Source organism: Lathyrus oleraceus, chromosome 2 (genome assembly GCF_024323335.1).
Source record: "Lathyrus oleraceus cultivar Zhongwan6 chromosome 2, CAAS_Psat_ZW6_1.0, whole genome shotgun sequence".
NCBI classification, from domain to species: domain Eukaryota; kingdom Viridiplantae; phylum Streptophyta; class Magnoliopsida; order Fabales; family Fabaceae; genus Lathyrus; species Lathyrus oleraceus.
Window position 1 is genome coordinate 296,148,533 of NC_066580.1, and position 19,348 is coordinate 296,167,880.

Below are 19,348 nucleotides of genomic sequence, written 5' to 3' on the forward strand. Positions count from 1 at the left end.
CAGAGGAAAGGTGGTGGCAACCAAATTAACTCCCTTGGATTTAGAAACGACAAGGTTAGGATGTGCTGATGAAGGAAATTTCAAAATATTAGCGATAGACAGTTTGAAGAATGAAGACTGGAGAAAGCGAATAGTAGTGTACCTGCAGTATCCCACACCATCTACTGATCGAAGAACCAGGTATCGAGCATTGAGTTACGTTATTTTAGGTTCAGAGTTGTTTAATAAATCTCCTGAAGGAATTTTGCTGAAATGCCTTAGTGAGTCAGAGGCATACTTTTCCCTTTCAACTGTACATAGTGGAACATGTAGGGCACACCAAGTCGGTCATAAGATGAAATAGCTCTTATTCTGGCAAGTAGTGTATTGGCCTACTATGTTGAAAGATTACGTTGAATTCACGAAAGGATGTCAAGAGTGTCAGGTGCATGCAGGCATACAACATGTCCTTGCAATTGAATTACATTCTATCGTCAAACCATGGCCATTTAGAGGTTAGGCTTTGGACTTGATTGGAGAAATTCGACCTCTATCATCGAAAAGTCAAAGATATATATTGGTAGGAGTTGATTATACCACAAAATGGATTGAAGCCATACCCTTGCCAAATGTGAACCAAGAGGATGTGATCTAATTCATTCAAAAACATATTATTTATAGGTTTTGAATTCCAGAGACAATCACAACAGATCAAGAATCAGTATTTACTGGTCGAAAAATGCAGGAATTTGCCATGGACGTAGGTTTCAAATTGTTAACGTCAACACCCTATTATGCGTAGGACAATGGTCAAGTTGAAGCTGCCAATAAGGTGATAATCGGTTTGATTAAAAAACATGTAGGGAAGAAGCCTAGGAATTGGCACAAGACTCTGGGCTAGATTTTTTGGGCATGTCGTACGTCCCCTAAAGAGGCTACTAAGTCGACCCCCTTTCGCCTAACTTTTGGCCATGATGTTGTCTTGCCAGTAGAAATTCACCTACAATCCCTAAGGATTCAGAGGCAACATGAACTCCCAACAGAATCATATTGGAGCATGATGTTGGATGAATTGGTCGATCTAGAAGAGGAAAGGTTAAATGCCTTAGAATTTCTAAGGCAACAAAATAAAATGAGAGAAGTTTCTTATAATAAAAAAGTGAAAGTTAAAAACTTCACACCTGGAGATTTGGTATGGAAAATGATCCTTCCAATGGATCGAAAAGGTAGAGCCTTAGGGTAATGGTCCCCAAAGTGGGAAGGCCCTTTCCAGATTCTGCAGATTTTTTCTAATGGTGCCTATGAGATCGAAGAGCTCAACGAAGATACAAGGATTCTAAGGGTAAACGAGAAATATTTGAAAAAATATAAACCAACAATCCAAGAGGTAAAAATAAGAGACGAGTAATCGCGTAAGTGAAGCAAAATCCAAAATGGTAAAAGTGCCAAAATGGTGATAGTAAAGTCATAAAGCCAGAAGACCAATATGCATTACAAGGAGAAATTCTGTTACATCATCAGACAAATAAAAATAGCATTAAAAGGGAAGGTTGGACTTAATATGAAGATACTTGACTTTAAGGAGCTCCAGCCGTTTTTCGCACAAAGATCTTTTTGAGCGCAAGAGTTTGACGTCCGACTCAAGCTGTCGAGCTTTTTCGACAAATTCCATGCCAAGTGATAGATCTTGAGCCATCATAGCTTCATCAAATTCCAATAGTTAATGTTTGTCCTTTTTAGAATCATAGATTTTGGCCTACAGTTCTGATATTTGTTGTCTCCAGGAAGCGATATTGCGATCATGAGCATCAACCTTCTCTTTATACTTTTGCTTGGTCTGTTCCAGCTCTATTGCCTTATTGGTGTATTCGGTAGCAGCATCCCAAGCTGCACCCTCAGAACCAAACTTTTTTCTCTATTTCCCCTGTAAGGTGAGGTAGCAACTTATGATCTGCCACAACTTGGTCGATCATGGTCCCTATCTCTAGAATAACATTCGCCACTACGGGGGAAGTCTCCAGGAAGTCAACCTGGCAAAGAAGAGCTTTCAGAGTTAAAGGGGCAAAAGGATCAGCCACCAGCAACAGAAATAAGTCACCCTTAAAGACTTTATCTTTGATTTTAGAAAGGATTTCTCCCGCAAGAGTGCTCGAAGGTTGATCTTCTGACATTGAAGTGTTATGGCTTTCATCAGAAGAACTCTCCCTATAATTTAACATCTCCTTTAAATACTCAAGTGGATGACATTGCTTCAAGATATCAAACTTTTTTGCAGAAAGGGCACCAATGCTACTCGACAAAACTTCAACCGTCGAATTGTCAGCCATCATAGGGGTTTGAGTTCGAGCATGTTCTTCATCGGCACTGGCTCTTCCTTCTGTTTGGCCTTCGACATAATCAGGGTTAGTCTCTAGATTTCCTTTAGCCGCTTCCTCTACAACCATGTCTTTGACGCCCCATCCTTCGCCCTGAGGCTCATTCATTCCTTCAGCTGTATGTAGACCAGCCCAGGGATTTCCTCATCCTCAGCTAGCTCATGCTCAGCCATAGGGACTGGATCACCTTGGGCCTCATTTTCTTCGCTCGAATCAGATTCATGACCAAAGTCACTAGTATGAGAGTGTTGAGTAGTGGTTTTTGGTGGCGAAGCATCAAGGTCACCGGTTGGAGGTTGATTAATCTCGCTTATGGACCCCTTTTCAGAGGATGGTCGATAGGTAGGTTCGCCGGCACTGTTCAAGACATCAGGCACAAAGGTAGGCTTGGAGGAAGCAGTTTTCATGGGAAGAATGACAATGCTCGCGTCACCCTAAAATCAATACAATCAAAAGGTATAAATGACTAAAAGAGGAAAACAAGTTAAATAACGTGAATAGGAGTGTGTGGTACCTTATAACCTTCAACCCCAGGGCTAGAATTGTCGCTCTCACTTTGAGTCGCTGCTACTCTTGCCATTTCCTCAGGAGTAGGTTCTTGGATAACAAGTGAAACGGGCCTTTTTTCTTGGAAGTTTGATTGGTGGTTGATTCTAAACATCGGTGGGTTTCGGTTGTGACTTCCTTTTTCTAGAAGTGAGGTCAAGAACAGGAGACATGTCATCTTCATCAGAATCTACGATGATGGGGGCAGTAGTGGGTTTTTGGATTTTTAGGGGACTTACCGGAGGTTTTCGAGCAACCTGAGCCAAGAATTAAATGTTATGTCATCAATGTATAACAAGGATAAAGGAACAAGGAAAGAGAGGTACCTTTGTAAGCTTGCTACTTCCTTCAACATTCGAGTAGATGGGTCTTTTGTTGGTATGCTTTTTGGGGGAATCTTGATGGCTAGACAAAAACAATAAGAAATGGCCAGCATTAGCTAAAGGCAAGTCAAAGGGAATCTACTTCGAGGGAAGCCCCATGTATCACACCTTCATATATGACGGATTCGATTCGGACATAATCGATTCCTATATGAAGATGCCCTTTGAAACTGCCTAAAGTGTGCTTAGTCGCGACCACCCTGTCGCAACCTGAAAAATACAGTGTGCGAAAAAAACAACCGGCGAAAAAAAATGACAGAAGAGTCACCACCGTGGTTATTTATCCCAAAGGAGGGAAAGGAAACGCTCGAAGTAAACCTCAAAAGAGGAAAGGAAAAGACAAGGTCTCGTAACCAAATCTTGGGTTCGGGAGTCGGTTATCCGAAGGGAAGGTATTAGCACCCCTACGCATCCGTAGTACTCTACGGGATCCACTTTTGTAGTTCTTGTCTAAAGGGTGTGAGTTTATCTTGTGCTGTTTACTAAAAAAGGGGTTAAATGAAAATGACTCGCGCGGATGTCGCATCCACTGCATACGTATCTCATCTGAATATGAGAATCAGAGTCTTTGTAGCTCGGCTGACCTATGGGTTTGGGGGATGTGTGCTCGCTAAGACATCGCGTCTTATGCCTACGTATCTCATCTGGAATGAGAATCAGAGCAAGCCGTAGTTCGGCTAACTACGGGGTTATGGATTGGGTTTTGGACGAACGACGTTACTACGCAATCTACCGAATGCTCGACCTTTGGAGACTTACTCGCCTGTAGTAGAAGGAGTAAACGTGTGTTTAGGAGAAGAAAAATCAATGAAGGGTTAGGGTTTGGGATGCTCATGCAAAAAGGCAGTCCTTGACGAAGGAACCTGTAAAAAAAAACACACAAAAACATTGCCTCCTATCGAGGTCTTCCAGCTAGGAAAGCAGTAAAATGCGGGAAAAATGTAAAAGTACCACGCGGATAAAGATCCGAAGTAACAGTAATTAACGGAACAAGGAAACCCTGAGATCCTTCCAAGCTAACACCATCAAAGAAAGTGAGTCAGTACAGGTAATCGGAATGAAACTCCAGGGAGTATCCCACAAATAAAGTTGAAAACCACGCAAGTTATCCCTGCAAAAGTAATGTAAGCCCTCACAAAAACTCAACAAACAGGTTAGAGACAAAAAAAAAATAGGGTAATCAAGAGTTGCCCCCAAATCAAAATGTAACCACATGAATCATGCCCTTTCAATTCACAAAAAGCTCACAAAAAGCAACCAAGGGTATGAGGCCTAAACCTCTTGTCAAACACATGCATCAAAAGGGTATCAAATTCACCCATAATACCTCATACATTTAGAAAATTCAAATTGAAGGCGTAAAATAATGGGAATAGGGCAAACCCTATTGGAGAGCTTGATTGAAATTGAGTTGCACCCGTGAGGTTTACAAAACAATCTTTTGGGTTTATGTGAGTGTCGCAACGCGAAAAACAACCAGCGGGAAAAGACAAACAAACAGAGCCGCCACCGTGCGTTATTTATCCAAAAGGAGGGAAAGGAAACGCTCGAAGTAAACCTGGAAAGGAAATGGTCTTACGACCGGAGATTGCAAGGATCGGGATAAACAGGCGGGAGAGGATGGAGGAAAAGGACTCGGCAGGATGTCGCATCCTGGGCCTACGTAGTTTGTCGGAAACAAACATCAGAGTCGACGTAGTTCGGGGAAATGGGAAACAGGCTTGCTAGGATATCGCATCCTATGCCTACGTATCCCATCTGGAATGAGAATCAGAGCTACCGTAGTTCAGCTAACGCACGCCGAAGCAAAACACACGCAAAGATGCTGAGACGTCAAAAGAAACTCGCAAATGGAAACAAACTGCCAATCACTGGTCTTACATCCAACTCCACAAAAGAAACAGGAAACAGGAAACCAAATGCCAATCGCTGGGCTTACATCACACTCCAAACAAAACAAACAAACGCACACAGGAAACCGAATTCCAATCGCTGGACTTACATCAGACTCCAAACACCCCACAAATAGGAAACCGAATGCCAATCGCTGGGCTTACATCAGACTCCAAGCACACCACAAATAGGAAACGGAATGCCAATTGCTGGTCTTACATCCAACTCCTAACACACACAAAATGGAAGAAGGTTATCAAATTGATAAGCTTACAAGGAGTCTGGAACTCGAGCCCAATAGCTGTCAAGCAAACACACACAAAAAAGAAAAGGTTGCCCGGAGAGATCTCACACGATCTCCTGCCTACGTACCTCATCTGGTATGAGGATCAGGGCGACGTAGTTCCCCTTAACAGGGAATTTTTTTCTCCTAACCAGAGACTAAGGGAATAACGGACTAAAAGGGAGAATGACTCGAGCCTAATAGTCATCATGCAAATTATAACCCTAGGTTAAGGTCTCTAACAAGAGTTTGACTCACACAGGCAGTGAGTCAACTCAAGTCTATCTCTACGTACGTTCAACTTCCTCGAAAGTTGATCATACGACTCCTACAGAAAGGAGATGAGAAGCAAAAGCAGATAAACATCAAAAGCAATCATCACATGTTATATGCAAACAAGCGGCTCATACAAGGTTAGGCTTTAGTCAAGGGGTCATATCGACCTCGACAAACAAGCCAAATACTGGAAAGGTGTCTGAGGCTCTTAACCACTGACATTGACCGTCAGGGTGAGCAGATGAAATGGGAGATGAGGGTTAGACCTCACAGCTCTTAACCCGGGCCTGGGCGAGCTTCAGATCAATGAAGGTCTGGGAGTCCAGAATGAGGAACTCTATTCCACAATGACTGACTCTATATACAAGATTTTGGGTGTTTATTCAAAATGCATCAGCACGTAGTGCGAGCAAGATGAAAGACTCAACTGAATAGCAGGGGATGGATTGCACATCCCTTCTATCTGCCAATGCCTATTCACTTAGAAGTTCTTTACATGTAACCATGCCTCATTGAGGTCTTTAGCACAAAATTAAACAATCAAGAACATGGCCTCTTAAGGAGGGCTTCAGACAGGTGCCTGCCAAAGATAGCAGGTCTTCCAGACTACATGGAGTTCAAGAGATTACCTAAGTGGTATGCCAACCACAAGCAAGGCAAAGCAACTCAAATAATGAGTTAAAGCGGCTAAAGTACCTGTAAGAAAATCAAACAAGTCAATATTTACATTCAGACAACCAAACAATCAACAATAGTCAGACAATCCCAATATGCACAACAAGTAAGTCAACAACTCAAATGAGTTAGCCACCCAAGGACCTACAACACAATCAACATTAGTTAAACAAAGCAAATTGTATCTCAAGCAAGGAGATCACATCATCCACTAGGACTTATTGCTTGAACCTGAAATGCAAAGCTCAAATGGTGAGTACCAAACCACTAGTCCAAGACTAGGGTCAAAGGCAAAACAAAAAGTCAAAACAGCAACCAATATTCAACATGAAGCATGTTTAAACAAGTAAGAACATGTCCTAACAAGGACCAAGTCAAAAGCATTAAGCAAAGTCATTTCATGAGCAAGATATGGCAAAGGCAATTTCAAAGCACACAATTGGCCCTCAAGAATGAAAATTCCATATTAAAACAGAAATGAATCAAACAATTCTGAAAATTTTTATGTGCATACAACATGTCAAATATAATCACCATGCCAAAAATCAGAATCAACAGAACTCAATTGACCTAGAAATGAAAATGCACAAGTATGACATCAAATTGTGTGACACACATTGTCACACCATACAAACATGTGCATAAAACAAAGATGAAAAATGATAAAAATACACAACCAAGCCTCAAAAATCAATCAACATGTTGGGAATCAGCATACAAGATTTCATGGCATTTGGACAATGTATGAGCATTTCACAATAGAATGAATGAAGCATAGTACATTTTGCATACATGTTCAAAGAATCAAACATGTTTCAAATTCTAGAAATGATAAAATCCAAAAATTAACACCACAAAATAATAGACAAACACATGAAAATGTAGAAAAAAATTGGGAATTAATTGGAATAATTTCCAATTTGATATGATTTTTGAAAGTTGGAAGAAAATAAAGAAAAACAAAATGGATCATGTACATGATAATTGGAGGGAAATGTAAAAATGGCTGAGCAATTTGAAAAAGCTGTAGGCTGGAATCGAAGCATGCATGCATAAAAGAGAGGCGCTGGAAAAAAAATAATACACAATGCCTTCGCCTGGAATCGAACCTATGCAGGCGAGGTCGCAAACGCGTTGAGCCAGGACCTGAACCCGCTCGGCCAAACTGTCTTGGCGCAACACAAAACGCAGCTTTTACTACATAACTCTCGCCGCCACACCAGACGCCGGAACAATAGTTCCGGTCGTCTTCTCCGACCGTGTACACGGCGGAGTTGCAACTCTTTTTTTCCAGAATTTTACAAACTATATACCGTTGGAAAGGTCTTTTCATGTACATTCCAAATCCATGATTATCTAAGCCTAATTCCTAATATATTTTCTGGATCGAAGCAAAGAAGTTTCTAGATCTAAACTTTAATTCAACATAACTTCTTCATTTTTCATCCAAATTTCACGAAATTTATATCAAAATTCTCAGTGATGAAAGCTCTACAAGTTTATGTACATAAAATCAAGATTTATGAGATTCGAATTTCCAACCTCTTGAAGAGCAGTGGATGAAAACAGTGTGTTCAAGCTTCCTAAGCCTCCAAATCTCCTTCCCCACTCTTGTTATGAAGCTTGATGTAGAAATGGATGTTTGCCACGACCTAGATCTTGCTTAATTTGCACTTGCCATTGATGTGTTCATGTGTTGAAGGTGCACAAATCTTCACCAATTTCTTCAATCCAGCACTTGATTTGCACTAAATGATGATCCAGGAGCAAGATTATACAATAAAAATGATGTGTTATTTGAAGAATTTTTGAATTTTTGATGGAGAGAAATATTGGAGGGAAAATGAGATCTAGATCTAGAACTTGTGTCCACTGAAAATTCTGTTATGATTTACTATTTATAGGCCATGTTAATTACCATGCTAATCCTAATTTGTAATGGTTAATTAGGATTAGTGATAATTGGAATGGAATGCAAAAAATGGAAAATGATGTATCATGGCCATGCACCACGTGAATAGTAGCATGCAAATGCTCACATTCACTTAAAACCATCTCATAAACACAATGCAAGTGGAATTTTACTCATTTGATGCACCAAGTTTGAATTTTCAATTTTCCCTCCAAAATACACTTGAATGGACATTTGATGATTTGAACTTTTTTCATGCAATGCAATGCTTGATTTGGGAAATATAGGTCAAGACAAGAATTTTGCAAAAAGAGTGGCTTCATTTGGAGTTTTGAGCCAAAAGTTATGGCATTTTGAAGTCTCATGCACACTTGGTGATCATTCGCTTATATCTCCCTAACCATTCATCAGATGCCCATGATCTTGGACTTTTTGGAAATGGGAGAGAAAGATCTTCAATTACAGGTCACTTTCCATTTTTGGAAACTTTTGATCTGGCCTCAAATTCTTCAAGATATGTGTTTGCAATGACAAATGAACCTCTTTGGGACATGAATGAAGTGTCTCAAACCATCTCTCCACCTCCTAGCCCTCAGTTGACTTTCTGTTGACTGTTATGAAGCTTCCTAAGCCTCCTAAGCCTCCAAATCTCCTTCCCCACTCTTGTTATGAAGCTTGATGTAGAAATGGATGCTTGCCACGACCTAGATCTTGCTTAATTTGCACTTGCCATTGATGTGTTCATGTGTTGAAGGTGCACAAATCTTCACCAATTTCTTCAATCCAGCACTTGATTTGCATTAAATGATGATCCAGGAGCAAGATTATACAATAAAAATGATGTGTTATTTGAAGAATTTTTGAATTTTTGATGGAGAGAAATATTGTTGGGAAAATGAGATCTAGATCTAGAACTTGTGTCCACTGAAAATTCTGTTATGATTTACTATTTATAGGCCATGTTAATTACCATGCTAATCCTAATTTGTAATGGTTAATTAGGATTAATGATAATTGGAATGGAATGCAAAAAATGGAAAATGATGTATCATGGCCATGCACCACGTGAATAGTAGCATGCAAATGCTCACATTCACTTAAAACCATCTCATAAACACAATGCAAGTGGAATTTTACTCATTTGATGCACCAAGTTTGAATTTTCAATTTTCCCTCCAAAATACACTTGAATGGACATTTGATGATTTGAACTTTTTTCATGCAATGCAATGCTTGATTTGGGAAATATAGGTCAAGACAAGAATTTTGCAAAAAGAGTGGCTTCATTTGGAGTTTTGAGCCAAAAGTTATGGCATTTTGAAGTCTCATGCACACTTGGTGATCATTTGCTTATATCTCCCTAACCATTCATCAGATGCCCATGATCTTGGACTTTTTGGAAATGGGAGAGAAAGATCTTCAATTACAGGTCACTTTCCATTTTTGGAAACTTTTGATCTAGCCTCAAATTCTTCAAGATATGTGTTTGCAATGACAAATGAACCTCTTTGGGACATGAATGAAGTGTCTCAAACCATCTCTCCACCTCCTAGCCCTCAGTTGACTTTCTGTTGACTGTTATGAAGCTTCCTAAGCCTCCTAAGCCTCTAAATCTCCTTCCCCACTCTTGTTATGAAGCTTGATGTAGAAATGGATGCTTGCCACGACCTAGATCTTGCTTAATTTGCACTTGCCATTGATGTGTTCATGTGTTGAAGGTGCACAAATCTTCACCAATTTCTTCAATCCAGCACTTGATTTGCACTAAATGATGATCCAGGAGCAAGATTATACAATAGAAATGATGTATTTTTGATTTGAGAATTTTTGATGGAGAGAAATATTGTTGGGAAAATGAGATCTAGATCTAAAACTTGTGTCCACTGAAAATTCTGTTATGATTTACTATTTATAGGCCATGTTAATTACCATGCTAATCCTAATTTGTAATGGTTAATTAGGATTAGTGATAATTGGAATGGAATGCAAAAAATGGAAAATGATGTATCATGGCCATGCACCACGTGAATAGTAGCATGCAAATGCTCACATTCACTTAAAACCATCTCATAAACACAATGCAAGTGGAATTTTACTCATTTGATGCACCAAGTTTGAATTTTCAATTTTCCCTCCAAAATACACTTGAATGGACATTTGATGATTTGAACTTTTTTTCATGCAATGCAATGCTTGATTTGGGAAATATAGGTCAAGACAAGAATTTTGCAAAAAGAGTGGCTTCATTTGGAGTTTTGAGCCAAAAGTTATGGCATTTTGAAGTCTCATGCACACTTGGTGATCATTTGCTTATATCTCCCTAACCATTCATCAGATGCCCATGATCTTGGACTTTTTGGAAATGGGAGAGAAAGATCTTCAATTACAGGTCACTTTCCATTTTTGGAAACTTTTGATCTGGCCTCAAATTCTTCAAGATATGTGTTTGCAATGACAAATGAACCTCTTTGGGACATGAATGAAGTGTCTCAAACCATCTCTCCACCTCCTAGCCCTCAGTTGACTTTCTGTTGACTGTTATGAAGCTTCCTAAGCCTCCTAAGCCTCCAAATCTCCTTCCCCACTCTTGTTATGAAGCTTGATGTAGAAATGGATGCTTGCCACGACCTAGATCTTGCTTAATTTGCACTTGCCATTGATGTGTTCATGTGTTGAAGGTGCACAAATCTTCACCAATTTCTTCAATCCAGCACTTGATTTGCACTAAATGATGATCCAGGAGCAAGATTATACAATAAAAATGATGTGTTATTTGAAGAATTTTTGAATTTTTGAAGGAGAGAAAAATTGGAGGGAAAATGAGATCTAGATCTAGAACTTGTGTCCACTGAAAGTTCTGTTATGATTTAGTATTTATAGGCCATGTTAATTACCATGCTAATCGTAATTTGTAATGGTTAATTAGGATTAGTGATAATTGGAATGGAATGCAAAAAATGGAAAATGATGTATCATGGCCATGCACCACGTGAATAGTAGCATTCAAATGCTCACATTCATTTAAAACCATCTCATAAACACAATGCAAGTGGAATTTTACTCATGTGATGCACCAAGTTTGAATTTTCAATTTTCCCTCCAAAATACACTTGAATGGACATTTGATCATTTGAACTTTTTTCATGCAATGCAATGCTTGATTTGGGAAATATAGGTCAAGACAAGAATTTTGCAAAAAGAGTGGCTTCATTTGGAGTTTTGAGCCAAAAGTTATGGCATTTTGAAGTCTCATGCACACTAGGTGATCATTTGCTCATATCTCCCCAACCATTCATCAGATGCCCATGATCTTGGATTTTTTGGAAATGGGAGAGAAAGATCTTCAACTTTAATGTTCAACAAAAATTCATTTGAAGCTTCTTTGATGATGTAAAATCAAGTTGAATTTGAACCAAAAACTTTCCATTTTTGGAAAGTTTCAATTACAGGTCACTTTCCATTTTTGGAAACTTTTGATCTGGCCTCAAATTCTTCAAGATATGTGTTTGGAATGACACATGAACCACTTTGGGACATGAATGAAGTGTCTCAAACCATCTCTCCACCTCCTAGCCCTCAATTGACTTTCTGTTTGCTGTTATGGGCCCCATATGACTTTGCCATGCTCTGATCAGCTTGAACCTCCACCACTTGAGGAATTTGCCCATAAATGAAACCCTAACTCATACAAACTTCTCCACATAACCATGTGATCTCCATCTCAATAGAATACTTCACCTCCTTGAGAATCCCTGGTTGGAATAGCAGCCATTGATTAGGGTTGACCAGAGGTCAAAACCCTAATCTAAAGGAACTGAGCATGAACAATGAACCCCTTGAGGATGACATAACCATGATGATAATGATGTACCATTGCAATCAAGATAATGCTCAACCTCCTTGAAGAACCAAGAAAACCATAATTGAAGCACAAACCCTCAAATGGTTGGAGATCAATTCAATAAGACCCTCAGGCTTGAACCACACAACTTCTCCATCTCTGACAAGACCTTAGAGGATGACATGTCTTATTTTCACATGATATGCGACATGCAAATGCCTAATGTCCAAAAACATGAAATGCAATATGCTAAACTAGTCCCAAGAAGAGGAGGGCAAATTTTGAGGTGTTATAGTGAGGCAGAGGTGATTCTTTGCAGTTGAGTTCCCTTAAGGGTTTGGAGGCTGTTCTGAGTTCTCTGTCAGGTTTCTCTCCAGGTTTTGTCCAGGGGTTTTGTTCCAAGGAAACCTCAGAGTGTTTTTCTTGTATTCCTTTTTCTGTCTCTTTTGTTTCAATGAAACTCTAGTAATTATATCCTAATATTGGTAGCTTAGTGGGCTTTTGAGAGAGGTCCAAGTCCAAGATTTTTCTATTATATTTTATTTATTTATTTATTTATTTAATTTATTTATTTGTTTTTTTTCGTTTTTTTTTTGTTTTTTTTTTGTTTTTTTTTTATTTTTTTGTTTTAAATAAAGTTTCTTGGATCTGATTCTGATTGCCATGATGAAATGCAAATGCTAAATGACCTAAAAATGAATGCATGCATGAGGTGTAAAGCGTATGCTTCCAGGAAAAATGAAGGGTAAATTTTGGGGTATTACAGTTGCCCCTATTCAATCAACTAGAGACCTGGAAAGAAGATAGCAGCGACTTTCGTGCTTTCGAGGTATCAAGGGATTGAATACAATAAAAGCCCGAAAATTTGCACTGAAGTGAAGTGAAGTAACAATGCCTGTCAGAATCGGCAAAGAGGTGGTCTTGAAAGAAGAATCCGTCTGGTACGGTGAGAGTCAGTCTGAATACCAAAAAAGAATGTTAACTTGGATACCAAAATAAATGGTAACACAGAAATAACCATGGCCTGAATGCCGCTCATCAGTCTGAATACCGAAAATGACTTCGATCTGAACATCGGGAGATATGAGATTATTAATATCGATCTGAACACCGAGAGGCTGGCCTGAATGCCACAAGTTGCGTCGACCTGAACGTCAGAAACTTCTTCGATCTGAACATCGGAAAACTGGCCTGGATGCCACAAGTTGCATCGACCTGAACGTCGGAAACTTCTTCGATCTAAACATCGGAAAACTGGCCTAAACGCCACAAGTTGCATCGACCTGAACGACGGAAACTTCTTCGATCTAAACATCGGAAAACTGGCTTGAACGCCACAAGTTGCATCGACTTGAACATCGAAAACTTCTTCGATCTGAACATCGGAAAACTGGCCTGAATGCCACAAGTTGCATCGACCTGAACGTCGGAAACTTTTTCGATCTGAACATCGGAAAACTGGCCTGAACGCCACTTCGGTCTGAATACCGGAAACTTCATGCCTGTCAGCATCGACAAAAATAGGGAACGATAATAGAGGCGGCGCATGGGCCAATGACACTTGCTGGGGATAACAAAGGTAAGTCATGAACAATCTTCAGTCTGAGTACTGGAAACAACTTCTGGCTTATCAGTTGGGATACCAAGAATGTTTTATGCTTACATGCGTATGTTTGAATTTTTCAATGGCGTAATGCTCCATAAAAATGGAAATGCTACGCGATTTGGGAGAATGCCATGCAATATGATTCTACATGCAGGGATGCGAAATGCTGGGTAGAATGCCAAGCCGAGGCAAGGGGATCTGCTGGGGAAATGATCACCATCTTCTGGACCCTGGCAAGGCTGCTGGAGATGCACAGCGCAAAGAATTCTGTGGGGAAATGACCCGCCACACGGTGTTCTAGCAATGACGAAATACCGAGATTCTGACTGGGGAGATAACGACACTGAAAACCTGCTATTGGGGAAAGCGATAATGGTTCTGGCAACCACGATCTGCGAGAGATGACTCAGCAGGGGAAGCAAACACCGATACGGTACCGAGGTTCTGCTTCAAGGAAAGAAATCATGGATCTGGCATTGGGATCATCGATCTGGCATCGAACTCTAAGGAGCAGCCGCTTCTGCTGGGAAGATACAGTCTGGCACTGTCAACTCCGCTGGGGGTATATAGTCTGACACTGTCAACTCTACTGGGGAGTGTATAATCTGAAACCACCGCTTGGGGGAGGTACATTGGTGAGAACCTGCTGGGTATTGAAGAATCCAACGCTCTGATCAGCTCTACAGGGATAAGATATCGAATTCGTCTGTTGGTGGAAAACATTCACGATCATCTGCAGGGGATTTTAAGGAAATGCCCCGAGGGTACCTGTTCTGAATAGACGATCCAAAGCACTTAAAATTTACAGCAATTTTAAATGTTTATTAAGCATGTACCTGTAAAGCTCTTATGTGCCATGATGCAATGTTTATCAAAAAATTCGGACGTCATTTTTGCAAACAAAACAGAAAAATGAAAATGAAAACAGAGATATACTAAATAACATGATTTTATTGATTGAACAGCCTCTGAATAGGCATTTACATCAGGAAGCAATCCCTGGAAAGAGGTAATCGCACAACAGATAAAAACAGACATTAATCTATAGGCAATGTGAAATGGATTTCTATTGGGTTCCAATTCTGCTATGACTTACTCGTCTTCAAGATCCTCCAGATGATCAGCTTTCTGAAAGAGTGATTGGACTGTTTCCTATCCTCCAAAAGTTTCTAGTCATTGACACGAGATGAGATTCAGAACTACTCAGAATACAGTCATTCGCTTAATCCCTAACTTTTTCCTGGATCACCCTTTTCGGATTTTCAATCCACCGGGATACCCATTTTTGCCTAAGTTGCCTTTTCAGGTTTTCAACTTACCGGGTGTACGATCTTTTCAGTTTTAATCCCTAATTTTTGCCCGAAATTTTTCATTTTCTTGGTTCGCGGGGATGCCCATTTTTGCCTGGACTACTCTTTTTATTGTCCAGCGGGTCTATTTCATGCGAAGTATTTTTTAACTGCGTCTGAGTTCACCGGGGAAGTGAAGTTTTCACCATCCATCGTTGCAAGCATTAAGGCCCCACCATCAAAAACCTTGGTGACAATATACGGTCCATCATAGTTAGGAGTCCACTTACCCCTGTGATCTGTCTGAGGAGGAAGGATCCTTTTCAACACCAAATCTCCGACCTGGAAGCATCGAGGACGCACTTTATGATCAAAGGCTCTCTTCATCTGACTTTGATACAACTGCCCATGACAAATGGCTTCCATTCGCTTCTCTTCGATAAGACTCAACTCATTGAACCTTGTCCGAATCCATTCAGCTTCGTCTAACTTGACATCCAACAGGACTCTTAGAGAAGGAATCTCCACTTCAACAGGTAGGACTGCTTCCATACCATACACAAGGGAGTAAGGGATTGCCCCGGTCGATGTACGTACTGAAGTATGGTACCTATGCAAGGAGAAGGGTAGCATTTAATGCCAATCTCTGTACGTAACGACCATCTTCTGCACAATCTTCTTTATGTTCTTATTTGCCGCTTCAACAACACCGTTCATCTTAGGGCGGTAAGGGGAAGAATTGTGATGCTGAATGTTGAAGTTCTGGCACAACTCCTTCATCATTTTGTTGTTGAGATTAGAACCATTATCAGTAATGATTCTTTCAGGAATCCCATAGCGACAAATGGTTTCTTTCTTGATGAATCGGGCAACCACATGTCTGGTGACATTCGCAAACGACGCTGCTTCGACCCACTTGGTGAAATAGTCGATGGCAACAAGGATGATGCAATGCCCATTGGAGGCGGTCGGCTCAATCTTTCCAATCATATCGATGCCCCACATAGCAAAAGGCCACGGCGAAGACATCATATTCAAGATTTTTGGCAGCACATGTACCTTATCCGCATAAATCTGGAATTTATGGCACTTCCGAGCATATTTGAAACAATCAGAATCCATGGTCATCCAGTAATAACCTGCTCTCAACAATTTCTTAGCCATTGCATGTCCGCCGACATGAGTACCGAAGGAGCCTTCATGAACTTCCTGCATTAACATGTCTGCTTCGTGTCTGTCCACGCATCTGAGCAAAACCATGTCGAAGTTCCTCTTATACAGAACATCGTCTTTGTTCAAGAAGAAACTGCCTACCAATCTTCTCAAAGTCTTTCTATCATTGTTGGATGCCTCTGCAGGGTACTCTTGATTCTTCAGAAAGCACTTGATGTCGTGATACCAGGGCTTGTCATCAACTACCAGTTCAGCAGCAAACACATACGCGGCCCTATCAAGGCGCATCACGTCGATCTTGGGAGCATGGTTCCAACGGATCACCGTGATCATGGAGGATAGAGTAGCAAGAGAAACTAACATCTGGTTCTCATCACGAGGTATATGGTACAACTTTACTGTTGTGAAGAAAGTCAACAGTCTTCTCGTGTAATCTCTGTAGGGGACCAGAGTAGGCTGGAGAGTGTTCCAATCACCATTCACTTGATTGATTACCAGAGCTGAATCTCCGAAGATGTCCAAAGTCTTGATTCTCAAATCAATGGCTTGCTCAATACCCAAGATACAGGCTTCATACTCAACTTCATTATTGGTGCACTCGAAAGTCAGACGAGCGGTGAAAGGCATGTGGGCACCTTTCGGAGTTATAATGATAGCACCAATTCCACTTCCTCTGGCGTTGACGGCCCCATCAAACATTAAAGTCCACTTTTCGTCTGGATCAGGTCCCTCTTCAACAACTGGCTCTTCACAGTCTTTCATCTTGAGGAACATGATGTCTTCATCTGGAAAATCAAACTTCATCGGCTCATAATCTTCAATCGGCTGTTGAGCAAGATAGTCTGAAAGAATACTCCCCTTGATGGCTTTTTGGGAAGTATACTGGATGTCGTACTTTGTCAATACCATTTGCCAACGAGCAACTCTTTCGGTGAGAGCTCGCTTCTCAAATATATACTTGACTGGATCCATTTTGGAGATCAGTAAGGTTGTGTGAGACAGCATGTATTGTCTCAATCGCTTAGCAGCCCATGCAAGTGCACAACATGTTTTTTCAAGCATTGAGTATCTCGACTCGCAATCTGTGAATTTCTTACTCAGGTAGTAGATGGCATGCTCTTTCCTACCTGTCTCGTCGTGTTGACCGAGAACACAACCCATGGAATTGTCTAGTACTGTCAAATACATAATCAGCGGTCTCCCTGGGACCGGAGGCACAAGGATAGGAGGATTCTGCAAATACTCTTTTATCTTCTCGAACGCCCTTTGACAATCATCATTCCACCTGATAGCCTGATCTTTTCTTTGAATATTGGCTCACACGTGGCTGTTAGGTGAGAGATGAACCTTACAATGTAGTTCAACCTCCTTAAGAAACCACAGACTTGTTTCTCTATTCTTGGCTCAGGCATTTCCTGTATCGCTTTCACTTTGGTCGGATCCACCTCAATCCCTTTTCCGCTAACAACAAAACCCAGTAGTTTTCCAGATCTCACCCCAAAAGTACACTTGTTTGGATTAAGCGTCAGCTTGAATTTCCTCAAACGCTCAAACAGTTTCTGCAAATTCACCAAATGTTCTTCTTCTGTCTGAGATTTGGCAATCATATCATCAACATAAACCTCGATTTCATGATGAATCATATCATGGAACAGAGTCACCATTGCTCGCTGATATGTTGCTCCGGCATTTTTCAGACCAAATGGCATCACCTTGTAGCAGAAGGTGCCCCATGGGGTTATGAATGTTGTCTTCTCCATGTCTTCTGGTGCCATCTTAATTTGATTATAGCCAGAAAAGCCATCCATGAAGGAGAATACCGAGAACTGAGCCGTGTTATCCACCAAAACGTCAATGTGAGGTAAGGGGAAATCATCTTTAGGACTAGCCCTGTTCAGATCCCGGTAGTCAACACACATCCGTACCTTTCCATCCTTCTTAGGTACCGGAACGATATTTGCAACCCATGGCGGATAATTTGTGACTGCTATAAACCCTGCATCCAACTGTTTTTGCACTTCTTCCTTTATCTTGACAACCATCTCTGGTCTTGTTCTTCTGAGCTTCTGCTTGACCGGAGGACAACCTTCTTTGAGCGGCAAGCGATGTACCACGATGTCTGTGTCAAGCCTTGGCATGTCCTGATAAGACCAAGCGAAGATGTCAACATACTCTTGCAGCAATTCAATCAACCCCTTCTTCACATTGTCTTCCAAAGCAGCCCCTATCTTGATTTCTCTCTTGGCATCCTCGGTGCCGAGATTAATCACTTCAACAGACTCTCGATGCGGTTGAATGAACCTTTCCTCTTGTTTTAATAACCTGGTAAGTTCTTCAGGGAGTTCACAGTCTTCATCACCGTCTTCTTCAGCTTGAAAGATTGGATTTTCAACATCGAAGCGAGCCATAGCAGAATCGTTATCAATAGGATCCGGTGATGTGCATTCCTCCAGACAACTGGCTAAGACAATCTCCTTAGAAGACCAATTGTTGAGAACTTCACCCGGGATCCTCGGACGCACCCAATTATCGATGTCGCAATCATTATCCCCATCTTCATTGATGATCGCAGAGACTAATTTGACTTCTCCTTCAACCATGTTAGCGTTGGCTCCACCATGCTGGGGCATGGGATTGTTGACGACATTAGGAGCTGGTGCAAAGTTAACGGCCTTTGAATCAATGAGGTCCAGAACTACGTGCTTAAAAGCTTTGCAGTTCTCAATATTGTGGCCAGGTGCCCCAGAGTCGAAGCTACACCTAGCGATGGCGTCATAACCCACCGGAAGCCTACCAACGGGAGGAGCCAGAGTGCGCAACTACACAAGTTGTAGTTGTTGAAGACTAGAAAGCAACTGAGCGTACGACATTGGAAGAGTGTCGAAACGTCGGTCCATCGTCCTTGGCCTCGGTTGATAGACGGGTCTGTTACCCGATTGTTGTGGTTGGTACTGAGCTGGTTGACGCTGTGGTTGTTGTTGTTGTAGTGGTGCTGCAGCTGGAATGGTCACAGCCGCAACATACGGTTGCTGATGATAGTTCTGAAAGTTATTCCTCCGGTTATCCCTGTTCTGATAAGAAGATATGGCACTTGCATCCCCTTCTCTCCTCTTCTGT